The sequence below is a fragment of the Pinus tabuliformis genome, chromosome 2_2, assembly GCF_031772625.1.
Source record: "Pinus tabuliformis cultivar Carrire ecotype Pingquan chromosome 2_2, CPIR1, whole genome shotgun sequence".
Lineage (NCBI taxonomy): Eukaryota > Viridiplantae > Streptophyta > Pinopsida > Pinales > Pinaceae > Pinus > Pinus tabuliformis.
Genome location: NC_142300.1, coordinates 743,699,246 through 743,714,631, shown reverse-complemented (window position 1 = coordinate 743,714,631; position 15,386 = coordinate 743,699,246). Strand labels below are relative to the sequence as shown.

The 15,386-nt window shown below is 37.7% G+C and overlaps 1 pseudogene; it reads left to right on the top strand.

Annotated features, from left to right (window-relative positions):
* The window catches only part of LOC149194820 (uncharacterized), a 58,758-nt pseudogene extending 44,095 nt beyond the window's left edge, over positions 1-14,663 (top strand).
* The last annotated feature ends 723 nt before the right edge of the window (positions 14,664-15,386 follow it).

The window sequence follows — 15,386 nt, the reverse complement described above, 5'->3', positions numbered from 1 at the left end:
ATTTCCGTTGGTCCTTTCGCCAAATGGGGTATTGATTTTATTACTTGTAACCCTCACTCGGTCGGGGGGCATGCGTATATCATCCTCGCGGTTGATTATTTTACTAAATGGGCCGAGGCGATGCCTACATTCGACGCAAGCGGAAAAACAGCTGCAGTTTTCGTATTCAATCACATTATAACTAGGTTTGGTGTCCCGCAAGCGATCATCACTGACCATGGGAGCCATTTTCGAAACATCATGATGACTGAGCTTACAAGCCAGCTTGGTTTGCGCCACGATAGCTCTACTCCTTATTATCCGCAAGCCAACGGTTTGGTTGAGTCTATCAACAAAGTTCTAGTTATCATGATCCGACGAATCATTGGTATTCATCGGTCGAATTGGCACAACATGTTATTTTCAGCGCTATGGGCATACCGAACTTCAGTGAAAACTTCAACAGGGTTCACTCCTTTCCAGCTAGTCTATGGCTTGGAAGCCGTGTTACCCATTGAATGCGAAATCCCATCACTTCAAATGGCTGTCGAATTACTCCCAGCTACTTCCGAAGAGGAGAAACGTTTATTATACTTAGCTCAATTAGATGAGACTCGACGTGACGCTGCATTGGCAATCGAGACTCACGCGAAGCGAATGAAAGCTCAGTATGATAGAAATGTGACCCCTCGAAGTTTTTCGGAGGGAGACCTAGTGCTATTATATGATCAAGCTAACGATAAGCTAGGTGCTGGAAAATTCGTTTCTATGTGGCATGGACCCTACATTGTAAAGCGAAAGCTAGCAAAAGGGGCCTATGAGCTGGTAGATTTTGATGGAGACTCTTTGGGCAAACCCAGAAATGGACTTTACCTAAAGAGGTATTATGCTTAAATGGTGGGTATGGAGAAATTTTTAGTTAGGTTAGGTTTTCTTTCTAGCTAGTATGTTTGTCAGTTTAGATAGTGTGCTTAGCTTAGAAAGTGTGTTTTTTCGTCGTTATTCTGGCTTATCTTGGTTTTACTCTTGATATTGCAGATGTCGATGCCTCTCCAAACGTACATTGGATTTGCCGATGGTGCTTGTCGTAGTACACGGAATATCTCCTCCGCAGCTTGGGTTATCTATTCGCCCTCTGACGAGTTAGTTTCTATGCATGGGGTGAGCCTCGGTCAAACAACGAACAACATTGCAGAATACAGTGCAGTGGTTGAATTATTGTCTGAATCTATTTCATTTGGAATTCGACGTTTGATAGTGAGGTTAGATTCTGAACTCGTTGTATTACAGCTTAATAGAGTATATGCCATTAGAAATCCTATGTTATTAAGGTTGTTTTTAAGAGTGCGTCTCTTGGAACGTGAATTTGATTACATTGAATATCAGCATATTCCAAGGTCTTTAAATACATTAGCAGATGCAATTGCTTCTCGAATGTTGGATGGACATTTGCGATAATCATGCAAGTAAATTTAAAAACATTTCATCACATATGTTAAACAAGATAAGCCGGTAATAATGATATATATATATATAGATAGGAGTGTGTCAAAAATATACATCGTCTTCGATCATAGGTTGAAAAACACCTTATGATCGGCAAAAATGATAAGTACAAAAAACCAAAAATGTCATATGTGTCTACAAAAGTGACTAGCCAATCACTGGTGGTGCTCTCTATACGAGACCACTGCCCGCGCTACCCTACACAGGAACCTCCTAAAAGGTCCTGGGACTGCGACCACATAGCGCTGAAGTCGAATAGGAATGTCATCTATGGTGGTCTCTGGTATACCCGTCGTCAGACGCTCTAGATCCTGTTCCAGCTCGGCTAAGGTCTCTGCGGCCGCATCCTGTGGGGCTGGTGCTAGTACAGCTGGTACTCTCCTCTCAAAAGCCCGGAGGTTGGCCGGACGCCGTGGACCTACATCTGCATTTTGAAAATTTGTGCTGTCAGTTTTGAGGCGATATATAAAAAGACAAAAAAAAAATAGATAATTTAAAAACTTGCGAAAAATGAAATACCTTTGTCGTCCCACTGTTCTCCCTGTGGAAGAACCATGTCCGGATCATTCCGAAAATCCATTCCGGTATAAGGAAAATCCTGAATAACAAAGACCTGGCTCTCTAGCCAGTGAAAGTAACCATCAGGAAATTGAACAACTGTCGCGCCCTCATCAGGATGCCGGGCCATTACCGCAACCCATCTCGTCAATTTAGGCTCCCGAGGAGCCCCAACTGGAACAGTAAGTTGCTGGGGGATCAGCATCAAAACTCTCTCTAGGGCAAAGCTCACAACTAAAGGCCCATATCTAAAGGTCTTCAGTTGTCCGTTCTTTGCCCTGGTTAGTTGGCCCTTCATATTGGCCAACACAGCATCGCACCAGTTGAAAATGGTGCCTCGGTAGCAATCTATCGCCATCCGCATTTGGGACCCGGTGGCAATGTGCAAGGCGGCTGCGCCGCAAAGTCTGGTAACAGTAAAGGCTATCACCATAAGTTCGGGCAGGGATATGTACTTGATTTCTATCCCTCTCTCCTGGTTTTGATTGTTGCACCACTCTAGCCGGAGGCTAGCAAGGGATTGGCCACCCGGCCTAGTCCCGGACAGAGTCAGCTGCTCGCCCCTATTAGGTAAGCCAGAGAGAAAATATATGTCGGAGGGCTCTATCTCGAGCTGGTTCTCTCCGATGTAGAAGCATTGATCCTGAATGTTCCACCTTTCAACCAACCACTCAAGGAATGGCACCTGGCCCCTCATGCCAGGTATGGCCCAGTATTTGTACAGACCACATGCTTTTAACGCATCAATAGAAGGTTGATGACCAATTGCGGCCAAATCAACGTCCTCGTGTTCTCTTTCTCTCCAATCTAGCATGGTGAATGCATGGTGAATGCCCTACACACCAAAAAACAATAGTTAGAATTCATAAAATAAAATTTGGTTGGTTGAAATTGGAGTTTGGGGTTTCAAAATGCGTGTTTCACGGGGTACGCACCCCGCGTTCAGAACACAGAGCGGCGGTACGCGGCTGGTCTGAAGGCGGGCTGCGTACCACGACCTTTTTCCTATATACGAAAAAGGTCGGGGTACGCGGGTCGCCCATGGGGCACCTGCGTACCCCGAGAAACATATCCTAAAACCCTAAACCCCCTAAAAAATCAAACTAAAACTTGAAATGAAATTCTAAACGGATGAAATTGAAGAAGAGGATGTTGTGGAATACCTGAAAGAGACGGCGCTCGATTATGACAGTCGGATTCTCCGCAATGTCCACGGGAAGTTTTCTTGTCAAAAGCCCTTTTCTCAACCTCAACAGTAAAATGGTAAAAATGACATGGTAAAAAGTCTTTTTATAGGTTTTTTGGATAAATGAATGCTAAGTTTGTTTATTTTTCACCATGGAAAGATGTTTTTCAATGTATTTTTGCCCATCTTAAACGGGTATGAGTAATGTGTTGTTTTTGTGCAGGACAAAGGGACTTTAGGGTAAATTATCATTTTTCACGTCAGAGTCATCTTTTAAGCCCTTTTCTAACTCCTAAAACATGAAAAGATTGCCGAGCGTTTCTTTTACACTCGTTAAAACGAAATTAAAAGACGGTCCCCTTATAGCTCTTTTCTGACCGTAAAAAACAGGAAAAGATTGCCGGGTTTTTGTCGTTTCAAACTTGATACTGGAAATAAAACGATGTGTCCTTGATCACTTTTTACTTTTCAGGTCAGAGAAAATAATCATGAAAGTACTCCTTGGTCGCAAGATCAAGCGGTTCTCCTAGGTATTATTTTATACTTTTTCGGGCTTGGGGGACACAAATTTACGAAAAAGTTCAACCTGGAGTCTTCTTAAGTTTTTCAGACTCTTTAAAATTGAAAAACGCCGAGTTTCTCCTATACTGGGCTCGTTAAAATTTCACAGTAAAGGGCCTGTTCAATTACAAACAGGAGCGAACCACTCCTTCCTAGGGTTCGAATCAAAACTAGGTTGGACTCATCCGAAGGATGAGCTTATAATCAAGCATATGTTATCCTCCTCAAGCTTGTAAAAAATAAAGAGGTACTTGCCAGAAATGGTGGGGGAAAAGAGAGAAGAATGAGCCTATTTGTTATCCTTTGTCTCATAAGAAACCTTATTACCACTCTTGAACACGACACTTTTCATTCACCTGGGTTGGGAAATCCTTTACCTCACAGTTGATCAAACCACATTGAAAGTCTTCAGCCGGGTTCCAGGGATTAACTTTGAGTCATTCGTTACCAACCCATCTGTTGTGTCATTATGTGTTCAAGAGGTCTGCAAAAAAAACTTTCATATGCAAAATACTTGTCATCCATTTGACCATCCCTGAGTCAGTCCTTACAGCAACATTTCTTCAACTTGAACAATGATTTCGTGTTGTGGGCTTGCCTGCAACGGATCGCTTTCTATCGACATCAGCACATTATCTGGAAAGATGACTTAGAAATCGTCAGTACCTTGAAGTCTGCATGCATCAATGGCAGGTTTCTCGCCTTTGACGACAGTTTACATCATTGACTTTCGATCAAAGGATTCCGTGACGTGTTCGACATCAACTCATTTATTCACATTTCATGGATTGTACTGGGTACTTTGAGAACCATTGACATCACTGGTGGTCTCTCTCACACTTGTTAACGGTTTACATCATTGACTGATAATCAAGTGGTTTCTACCATGTTCGACATCAACTCATTTATTCGCATGGCTAGAATCGTACCAATTCGGGAAGTAGAAATGAAGACCCTGGATCTAGTTCCCACCATCCAGGCTGCGAGGAGTTTTGTATCTAGTAGACTAATCATAAACAGATGGCTACGTCCATACTGTGTCTACAAAAGTCTATGATTATGATGTACTGCAAAATCATTCCTGTATCAGAGTAGTTAGTCTGTTAGTTAAAGTTTTGATCTGAGTATGGGAATGCCTACCTCAGCGATGATATAATCTTATACATGTATTTTGTGTTGAAAATTGCAGGTTCTGACCAGGCTCTCCACGAGATATCCTTGAAATGATAAAGCGCTTCACCCTTCCTAGATAATACAAAACCCTAATCTACTACAGGCTTCGCACTTTAGGGGGCAATCTGTTACACTAAAAAATGTCACCATGGCTATTTACAGTTAGTATGGCTCTATCAACAGTCATGCTATCCTCCTGGGCAAGTCTTATGCCTCTGCTCTCCATGTCAAACTCCAAAAAAGAGAGAAAGTCTTTGTAAATGTGTTTATCTCTAGGTACGCAGATTCTCTCGGCCTTACCTGTGTATACGCACCTAATGTTCACAAAAACTGCGTACTTGTACGCTCTGTATGTAAAGGGGCAGGTGCATACCCCTGTAAAGGTCAAAAGGCGCGAGTTTCATCTTTAAAAAGTTACTTGTGGTCATTTCTAGAGCATTCTAGAAGGTTGTTTGACGTGTATTGAGCGCCTCCAGATGGTTCATGTACCCCTATGAAAGAGGAACTTATCCCATCAAGAGAGGAGCTATCCCATCCAAAGAGGGGATTATCCCATTGATGGTGGACCTGATTAACTTCCTCTTGAGCACTATAAATACAGGCATTGGGCCAGAAGGAGGAGAGGTTGAAAGCTAAACATTTCTAAGGGTAGATGCTGCTGGAATTAGGACTCCCATTTAGAAGCTTGTGAGGAGAGATTCCCATCCTTTCTTGTTTCATTTGGAAGTGGGTGAGCTTTGTCAAAGTAAAGGAGAACTCTTGATGGACCCTGGGAGGTACTTGCACAACACCAAGGCTCAGGTTGTAATTGTTCCTTTTGTTTCCTATTAATGAAAATGAGTCCATTCTTCTCAATAACTTGTTATTTATGAGTTGTTTCATGTACTCCTTGGTCTACATGTTAAATATGTTTTATTTTATGAGATTATCAAGTGCTATTTAATCGCTTGATTGTTAGTGAATGCAGGTTTCGAAGTGAAGGAGGAGCTCATCCGGATCGGCGAGGCTGGACTACTACAACAGCGTTGGACTACAGGTAGGATCTAAACACTTGATTTCTTGTATGGTAAATGCATGTTTAGAGAAGGATTGCTCTTGTTTGTCTTGTTTGTCACTAGAGAGTCTTAGGCTCCTAGGGAGGTTGGTTGTGTCCGCACTATCGACTCTTTCCGCCTGACAACAGTTACCCCGGCAACTTGCTTAATGAATAGACCGGCACAAGTTCCTCCACTTTAACCGTCTCGAGTGAAGTGAACCCCCCGGAAAATCCAAGTGAGTCTAGCCGACGTCTGCTCCAGGTACAGTGGGATCTTCCCTCCACCGTCACCTCGGTAGAATCCTAAAGATAATGGTCACTAAGGTTACCAACCGCAAGAAATGCACCTGGGGGAACAGTATACACTCCGACAGCACGCAAGGGCAGAGTATCAAGCTCAATCCCCTTGCCGTCTCCTTGACAATAATCCAAGGTTTACCGACAAGTGACCCCTGGCTCCTCGACAATGGTTAATCCGAGGTTTACCGTTTGTAATACGTGCGTGTCTGGCGTCGTTCCCAACGAGGGAGGATTGATCCCCTCACTGGTTCGGACATGAGCTCGTGCTTCTCCTTTAAGAGGAGCTTTCCCAGAGTACAAATGAAACAATTGGATTTATTCTATCACAAGATAAGCTACTTGTTTGGTTTTGTTGTCTTGGAGAGTTAATTACTCTCCTACTCCAAGACACTAGCCTGATCTAAATTGGTGTTTCAGAGCCCTAGTAAATAAAAGTTACTAAGTTGATTTTACTTTAAGCGTTAATTTTATGGTTTTTCTTAAAGACAAAAGGTAGTGGAGATGAAATTGGTGGTGTGTAGACTCGACTCGCAACCACTACAAAAATGCACCTAAGATGATTTACACTACTTTTCTTTTTCAATGAATCTCCTAACTAAGAGAGTTTGGAAAATGCAAATCTTATAGAAAACAACTTTCTTAGTAAAGACAATCAAAGAAACAATCTCTTTATCTTTTCAAAACACACAACTCATGACCACTAATTACTCTACGAAATTTCCTTTTTCTCCCAAAAGTCTACAAATGCTACCATAGCAAACTTTTTCCAAAAGAATTTTTTGTTTTTTTCTATATTAATAAAACATGTAAAACTATTTTATCAAATCAAATTTAACAAATCTAATACAATCAAATCAAATTCACTCAAAAGCAAATTAAAAGGAAATTTACCTAAAAGCAAAAAATAATGAGGACAAAAGCCTACAAGGATGATTCCCGGATGTTTTACTCAGTCAAAATGCAACTAAGGATCAGTTCATGCAGAATCATAAACTAACCAAAAAACAAAATCGAAATCTTTTTGTTCTTTTTTCTCAAGAATGAAATTCAAGGTTTTAACAAACAAACTTTTCGAGATTCGCAAAGAGAAGACACAAAGGTAGGTCTCTCACAAGAGTGACTTCTAAGACAGGCCCGACTCCTAAGAGGACTGACCAAAACCAAGGAGATCCAAAGTTTGACAACCTCTAACGCCAAAGTCACTACAGGACCTGTTAAAAATCAAACCCTAAGGCAAAATCCCTATGAATTCCACCAAAACCCTCGACACTAACGGGACAAGTTCAGGTGAAGATCTCTGACAGTAAACTAATGGATCTGGGCAGTAAAAGCAAAGTAAAAACAAAATCTAAAGAGCAAAAAGAGGAAAAATGAAATTTTCTCAAATTTGACAGGGGTACGCAGGTGATCTGTTGACACAGGCGCGGGTATGCCCTGTGCACAAAGACACAGTGCGTACAAGTACGCACTGTGTCAAACTCAGAGACTGCGTACTACTGGCAAAGCTAAGAAAAATAAAAATCTAATTTGACTCTAAACTAACCCACCCAAATACACAGTTAGACAGCCAAAAATCAGAAAACAAGCGATTTTTCTCAGACCAAAATATCAAATCAAAAAGAACTCAAACACATTCATGGATTCCCCAGCGGAGTCGCCATTTTGTCACATGGAATGAGTCGTTAGTGCGGACACAACCGACCTTCCTAGAAGCCTAAGACTTTCTAATGACAAACAAGACAAATAAGAGCAATCCTTCCCTAAATATGCTTTTACAATATGAGAAATCAAGTGTTTAGATCATACCTGTAATCCAACACTGTTGTAGTAGTCCAACTTCGTTGATCCGGATGAGCTCCTCCTTCCCTTCGAAACCTGCATTCACTAACAATCAAACGATTAAATAACACCTGAATTCACACAAAATAAAACATATTTAACATATAGACCAAGGAATATATGAAACAACTCATAAATAACAAATTGTTGAGAAGAATGGACTAATTTGTATTAAAAGGTAACAAAAGGAACCATTACAACCTGAGCCTTGGTGTTGTGCAAGCTCCTCCCAGGGTCCACAAGAGTCCTCCTTTACTCTGATCAGCTCACCCACTTCCAAATAGAACAAGCAAAGATGGTAATCTCTCCTCACAAGCTTCTACAAGGAAGTCCTAATTCCAGCAGCATCTACCCTTAGGAATGTTCAGCTTTTAACCTCTCCTCCCTTTGACCCAATGTCTGTATTTATAGTGCTCTAGAGGAAGTTATTCAGGTCCACCATCAATGGGATAAGCCCCTCTTTGGATGGGATAGCTCCCCTCTTGATGGGATAAGTTCCTCTTTGGTAGGGATACATGAACCATCTGGAGGCGCTTCATACATTGTCTAACCTATAGATGAAATAGCCTTTTTCATCGGAATTCACCAAAATGCGGCAATACAATTTCAAGATTATTATTATTATTATTATTATTATTTTGGTTTAAAATGCATTTTTGAATGCATAAATGGATTCAGCACCATGATAAAAACCGTAGGGCACTCGAATTATGCAAATTAAATGATTTAAATTCAAGTTTTTAAAAAATTATGTCAGATTTTGATAAAAATTAACTAGAAAAAATGTGGTGAAAAAGGCCTTTTCATCTATAAGTTAGACTACGCCTACTAATATTACTAATTAATATTATTAATTAATATTACTATTATTAATAATTAATATTAGTACTATTAATTAATATTAATATTACTGCTATTATTATTAAATAATTAATTTATATTACATAATTTAAAATTAAATAATAATAACTAAAATTTAAAATTAAATAATAATAACTAAAATTTAATATTAAAGAACAATTATTATAAATAAAAAATTATTATTAATTATAATGATCTAAGATTTTTGTGATCCATATTGTAATTGTCTTTCAGATTAATCACATCATTAGGATTTGGTCGACGTTTCGAACCAACTAATGTGGTTCATCCTCAGGACAAGGTGAAAAAATCAATCAATCTTCAAGAATAAATAGTATGGATGCATAATTGCATGGAGTTAGTCGTTGAAAACTAGACGTTGGTGATTAGCTAAAAATATTCTAAAAATGACAGTTAGGAATTATTAATTAATTAAAATATTATAAATTTAGCTAGAGTAGCGATAAGGAATCATAATTATTTTTTATTATAGTATGAATACTTAATTAAAATAGTGCTATATGGGCCAAGAAATGGTTACGAATTATTATTTATATATAAAGTAGTTGTTAAAAATAATTCAAAAATTAATTAAAATGATGCTCTGCAGGTTAGGAATTGGTTATAAATATTATTATAAAGTAGTTTATATATTTTAAATATATTAAATGAATAAATTATAATATTAAATAATAATAAAGTTATAGGGTAAAGAATAGGTTCCAAAATATTGTATATTTATAAAGTATAGGGTTAAGAACTAGTTAAGAATTATAGAATAATAAAGTAAGTAGGAGTTTAATTATTTATTTTAATTATATTAAATAAATAATTTATAATATAAAAATTGAATCATAATAAAGATAAAGGGTTAATAAAGGTTACAAAATATTATATATTTATAAAGAAAATGTTAAGAGCATATTTGTTTTAATTATGTTAAACAACTAAATCAAAATATGGAATTTTTTTAAAATAGTAATGAAGATATAGGGGTAAAAAACAAAAGGAAACTAATATTACATATCAATAATATTCAGAAATAGACTCTAAGAACTTAATATATTGGGGAAGGGACAGGGGGTGGAATCACAAAGAGAGGGATGGAGCCCCACTCGTACTCAATTTCCAACCATCGTCCCTGTTAAGGTTTCTAGCATGCCTCTCAATCTCAATAGCCTCTCGAAGATTCCTATGGTGGAAGTGATCAACCCTAGCAATGACTCTAGAATCATCAATACATACATGGTGCTTGGATTTCTCGACATGTTCAGCTAGAGTCGATGAGCCAAAACTATTGTGCCTAATGTCTACAACATGCTTATGGATTCTCTGGTTAATTGACCGAATTGTTTCTCCAATATAGGGAATACCATAGGAGCAACAAACTAGGTACACACCTTTCATGTGCTTAGGGTTGACAGGGTATATAACAAAACCAAGAGAATTTCTAATGGTACTGAGAGTTTTGAACAAAGAGGAGACATTGTTCTTTCTAAGGATACGGGCAATCATGTCCATGGTCCCTTGCACAAATCGGAGATGAAACTTGGAGATAGGATCAACACAAGCAATTTTAACTGTTAACCCTTTACAAGCTCTTTGAAAGGCCTTGATGCCTTAAGTTTTGTTATATCGATTATTTTTAAAAACTTCAAGAAGATGAGATTTCTCTTGGCCTAGGTGGTTTTCATCAGAGATTAAAGACACTTACATCATATGGCCCCATGGACGTGAGAAGTTGGATCTATTTCTGAGCCACCTTAATTCTCAATCTGACTCCATCAAGTTCACAATGGAAGTTGAGGTGGACAAAAGCCTTCCCTTCCTTGATATTTTCCTCTCTGGAATGAATGATGGTTCTGTTTGCACCACGATTTTCGCAAAAAAACTCACTTGGAACAATATCTTCATGTTAGTTCTCATGATTTTACTGCTAAAATATTTGGTGTTCTCAACACTCTTTCTACCTGTGCTATGAGAATCTCTCATGAAAACCACCTAGAGTAGGAGAAATCTCATCTTCTTGAAGTTTTTAAAAATAATGGGTATAACAGAAGGCCTCAAGACCTTCCAAAGAGCCTGTAAAGGGTTAAGAGTTAAAACTTCTCGTGTTGATCCTATCTCCAAGATTCATCTCCCGTTTATCCAATCGACCACGAACATGATTGCCCATATCCTTAGAAAGAATAATGTCTCCTCTTCGTTCAAGGCTCTCACTACCATTAGAAATATCCTTGGTTATGTTAAAAACCATGTTGACCCTAAGGACATGAAAGGCGTGTACCTGATTCCTTGCTCCTTTGGTATGGAGAAACGAGTTAGTCAATTAACTAGAGAATCCATGAGCATGTTGCAGACATTAGGCACAATCGTTTCCGCTCATCGGCTCTAGCTGAACATGCGGTGAAATCCAAGCACCATGTTTGTATTGAGGACTCTAGAGGCATTGCTAGGGTTGATCACTTCCACCATAGGAAGCTTAGAGAGGTTATTGATATTGAGAGGCATGCTAGAAACCTTAACGAGGATGATGGTTGGAAATTGAGTAAGAGTTGGACTCCAACCTTCTCTTCGTGATTCCACCCCATGTCTCTTCCCAAATATATTAAGTTCTTAGAGTCTATTATTGAATATTATTGATTTGTAATATTAGTTTCCTTTTGTTTTTTACCCCTATATCTTTATTACTATTTAAAAAAAGTTCTATATTCTGATTTATTTGTTTAAAATAATTAAAAGAAATATGCTCCTAACATTTTCTTTATAAATATGTATTATTTTGTAACCTTTATTAACCCTTTATCTTTATTACGATTCAATTTATATATTATAAATATACCAATTCTTAACCCTATACTTTATAAATACATAATATTTTGGAACCTATTCTTTACCCTATAACCTTATTATTATTTAATATTATAATTAATTGATTTATTATATTTAAAATATATAAACTACTTTATAATAATATTTATAACCAATTCCTAACCCTTAGAACATCTTTTTAATTAATTTTTGAATTATTCTTAACAACTACTTTATATCTAAATAATAATTTCTAACCATTTCTTGGTCCATATAGTACTTTTTTAATTAATTATTTGTACTATAATAAAAAATTAATATAAATAATTATGATTCCTAACAACTACTTTGTAACTAAATTTATAATATTTTATTTTTAGAATATTTGTAACTAATCACGAACGATTAACTCTAAGAAATGATGGATCCATACTATTTATTCTTGATGTCTGATTGATTTTTTCACCTTGTCGTAAGGATGAACCACATTAGTTAGTTCGAAAGGTTGACCCAATCTTAATGACGTGATTAATCCTAAAGAAATTTATTTATAATTGTAATGATATTAATAATTTTTTTGTATTGTTATTTTTACTGTTATATATTCATCAATGGTAGATACAAATAAAACTTTCAACTATATCAATCAAATTATACTAGTAAATCTACTCATCTATATCTACATTTATTAACTATTTAATTAAATGTAACACATACTATAATATAATTAAATTTCACTAAAAACGAAAAAACATAAACATATATGTACTTGTGCAATGAATGAGTTGGAAGGATAATTGTGCAATGAACAAGTTGAGGGAATAAAAAAGGAATCACAATTGAAAGTGAGATATGAAGAAAAATGATACAAGATGTTAAAAACACATGAACCACCACGAGTTTCTTGTATTATTGCGAGTTGCATACCAAAGACAAATCAATTACAAATTAATAATATCTACTCGTCCATATCCACTTTTATCAACCATGTAATTAAATATAACACATGCTAATTACGCCGTAAGTCGTTTCTCTCTGAAATGGACTCCCCCAAATGCCTTTCTGTCCTAATCGTAGCCGTTAGATCTTTTGTTAGATGATTGAACAAAAATCAGCCGTCTAATTTAATAAAAAATGTTTTAAAACATTAAAAAACCTTAAAAACCGTTATTAGGGCAATGAACAATGCCCTCCGCTTGACATCTGTGCGATTTTTACAGAGGAGTTCCAGATAGAGTCTATTTGAATTCTTAGTGGAGTTTATGGCAATGAACTCCAGTGCCAGCGAAGCCTTTTCGTGGCCTCAAGGATGGCATTAAAGTCCCTATTCTTGGCGAAATCAGGTGGGTATTTTTGAAGGAGGCAGTGAAAGTATGGCTGCGAAATTCGAAGAATTTGGCACTGTTAATATGGGGTATTGCTGTGGCAGTATCTGGAGCTATTCTTTTTTTGGTTCTGGTTGGCTTTCTTAACAGGGCCGTGCCTAAAAAGAGTGAGAGGGATGCCTGGTTTGAGGTCAATAATCAAATTCTAAATGCACTTTTTACCATGATGTGCCTTTATCTACACCCACAACGTTGTTATCATATTTTACTTCTCATTAGATGGAAACCAGAGGACATTGTCAATCTTAGAAAGGTCTATTGTAAAAATGAGACTTACAAACCTCATGAGTGGGCACACATGATGGTAGTTGTGCTACTTCTGCAAATAAATTGTTTTGCATAGTATGTGATTTGTGGTCTGAATTGGGGCTATAAGAGATCACAACGTCCGGCTATTGGAGTGGGTTTGTGCGTTTCTATTGCAATAAGCGCCCCTGTTGCAGCTGGTCTTTATCTTATCCTGAGTCCTCTCGGGAAAGATTACGAAGCTGAAGGTGATTTGGAGACTACAGTTATAAGTATCACTGATGCAAATGCAGATGCAGATGTTATTAGGATAGATGATAACTTTGTGAAAAACAAATCTACATACGCACGACTTGAGAATAAATACTCTCTTCTTAGAAGAGGTAGTAAAAGAATGGAACCTAAACCAGAATGGCAGGGAGGTCTATTTGACTGCTGGAGTGATCCTTTTGTTGCATTTTTTTCAACATTTTGTGGGTTCTGCGTTTTTGGGTGGAATATGGATATACTGGGGTTTGGGAACATGTATGTGCACATAGTGACCTTCATTTTGTTGTGCATGGCCCCTTATTGGATCTTCACCTTGGCTGCCGTCAATATTGATAATGAGAATATTCGAGAAGGTCTTGGTATCACTGGGATCATTCTTTGCGTGTTTGGGCTTCTGTACGGTGGGTTTTGGAGGATTCAGATGCAGAAGAGGTTTGGCTTACCTGGAAATGGCTGCTGTTGTGGGCAGCCTAATGTGACAGATCTAATGCAATGGCTTTTCTGCGGTGTTTGTTCTCTCCGTCAGGAGGTTCGAACTGGAGATTTCTATGAGGTCTGTGAGGATAAACTCTATTCTAAAAAATATCTTGGCCAAGATTCACAAGACTTGAGAGATGCTTCACCGAGTTTGGCTCCGTTGGGTCATGAACTAGGATCACCAGCTTTGAATTCACCCTCTTGGGTCAAATCAGACATGTCACCAAATTTGAATGCTCAAGCTTCAGTGTCGCCAGTTTTGAGTCCAATGCATTATTCCATTGAAAACTCTCTTCCTCCACAGGGTATGCCCCTTGTGCAGGAAGGGTCAACATTTCCTTTGTCTAACTTTCTTTCAACGAAAACTCATATTACGATTTCTCCAGATTCAGAATCAGCGGATGCACATAACGTGGCAGCTCAAACAGAAAATCTAAAGAGGGACGGCTATCCGATGAATGCACCCATTCCCTAGAGACTCGAAAAATAAGAATAGGGCATTAACGCAATCATACTCCTATGGTTGATGGCTGGAAGGTTAAATTGAATTACCCTGGAAACTTGTCCAGTATTAAGATGCATCTAGACATTGACTTGTTCTGTAGCTTTCTGCAGTGCCCATTGTTACAGTTTACACTTTAGGTTTGGTTGATTCTTTTCTTTATTCGATACAATGGTTAGATAGAAACATTCATTGGCATTGTTCTTTAGTCCATGAAACCTTACCTTACTTAGAAGGGGTTGATTGGTGCAGGAACAACATTTCGAGCTTTACAGATCATCCATCCATCTTTTATGTTGCTCCACGGACTGTGAAAGTAAGAAATGTGAGATAAGAGAAGTCAACAGTTCCTCACTGATGTATATTTGTCTGCAAATACGCAGAATATGAGATTCTGATTTTTAACTGTGTTGATGCAATTTAATTTTGCTTTCTCATCTAAATTATTTGACTGAATCCTTTGTAGTGAGTTAGTAATATATTTTGGGACAAATTGCATTACCTGTACTGAACCACATCCTAACATGGAATATTTCCCGTGTATCATTTGCATTTATGTTTTGTACATTCAAATTTACATGATTTATGGTTCTATGGACAAAGCTGGATAGTTCTTTCTAATTCTTGATCACTATGTGGATCCAATACATTGAACTTGGAGCATTGTTGACAAACGAAGAGGATTTTAAAAGAAAA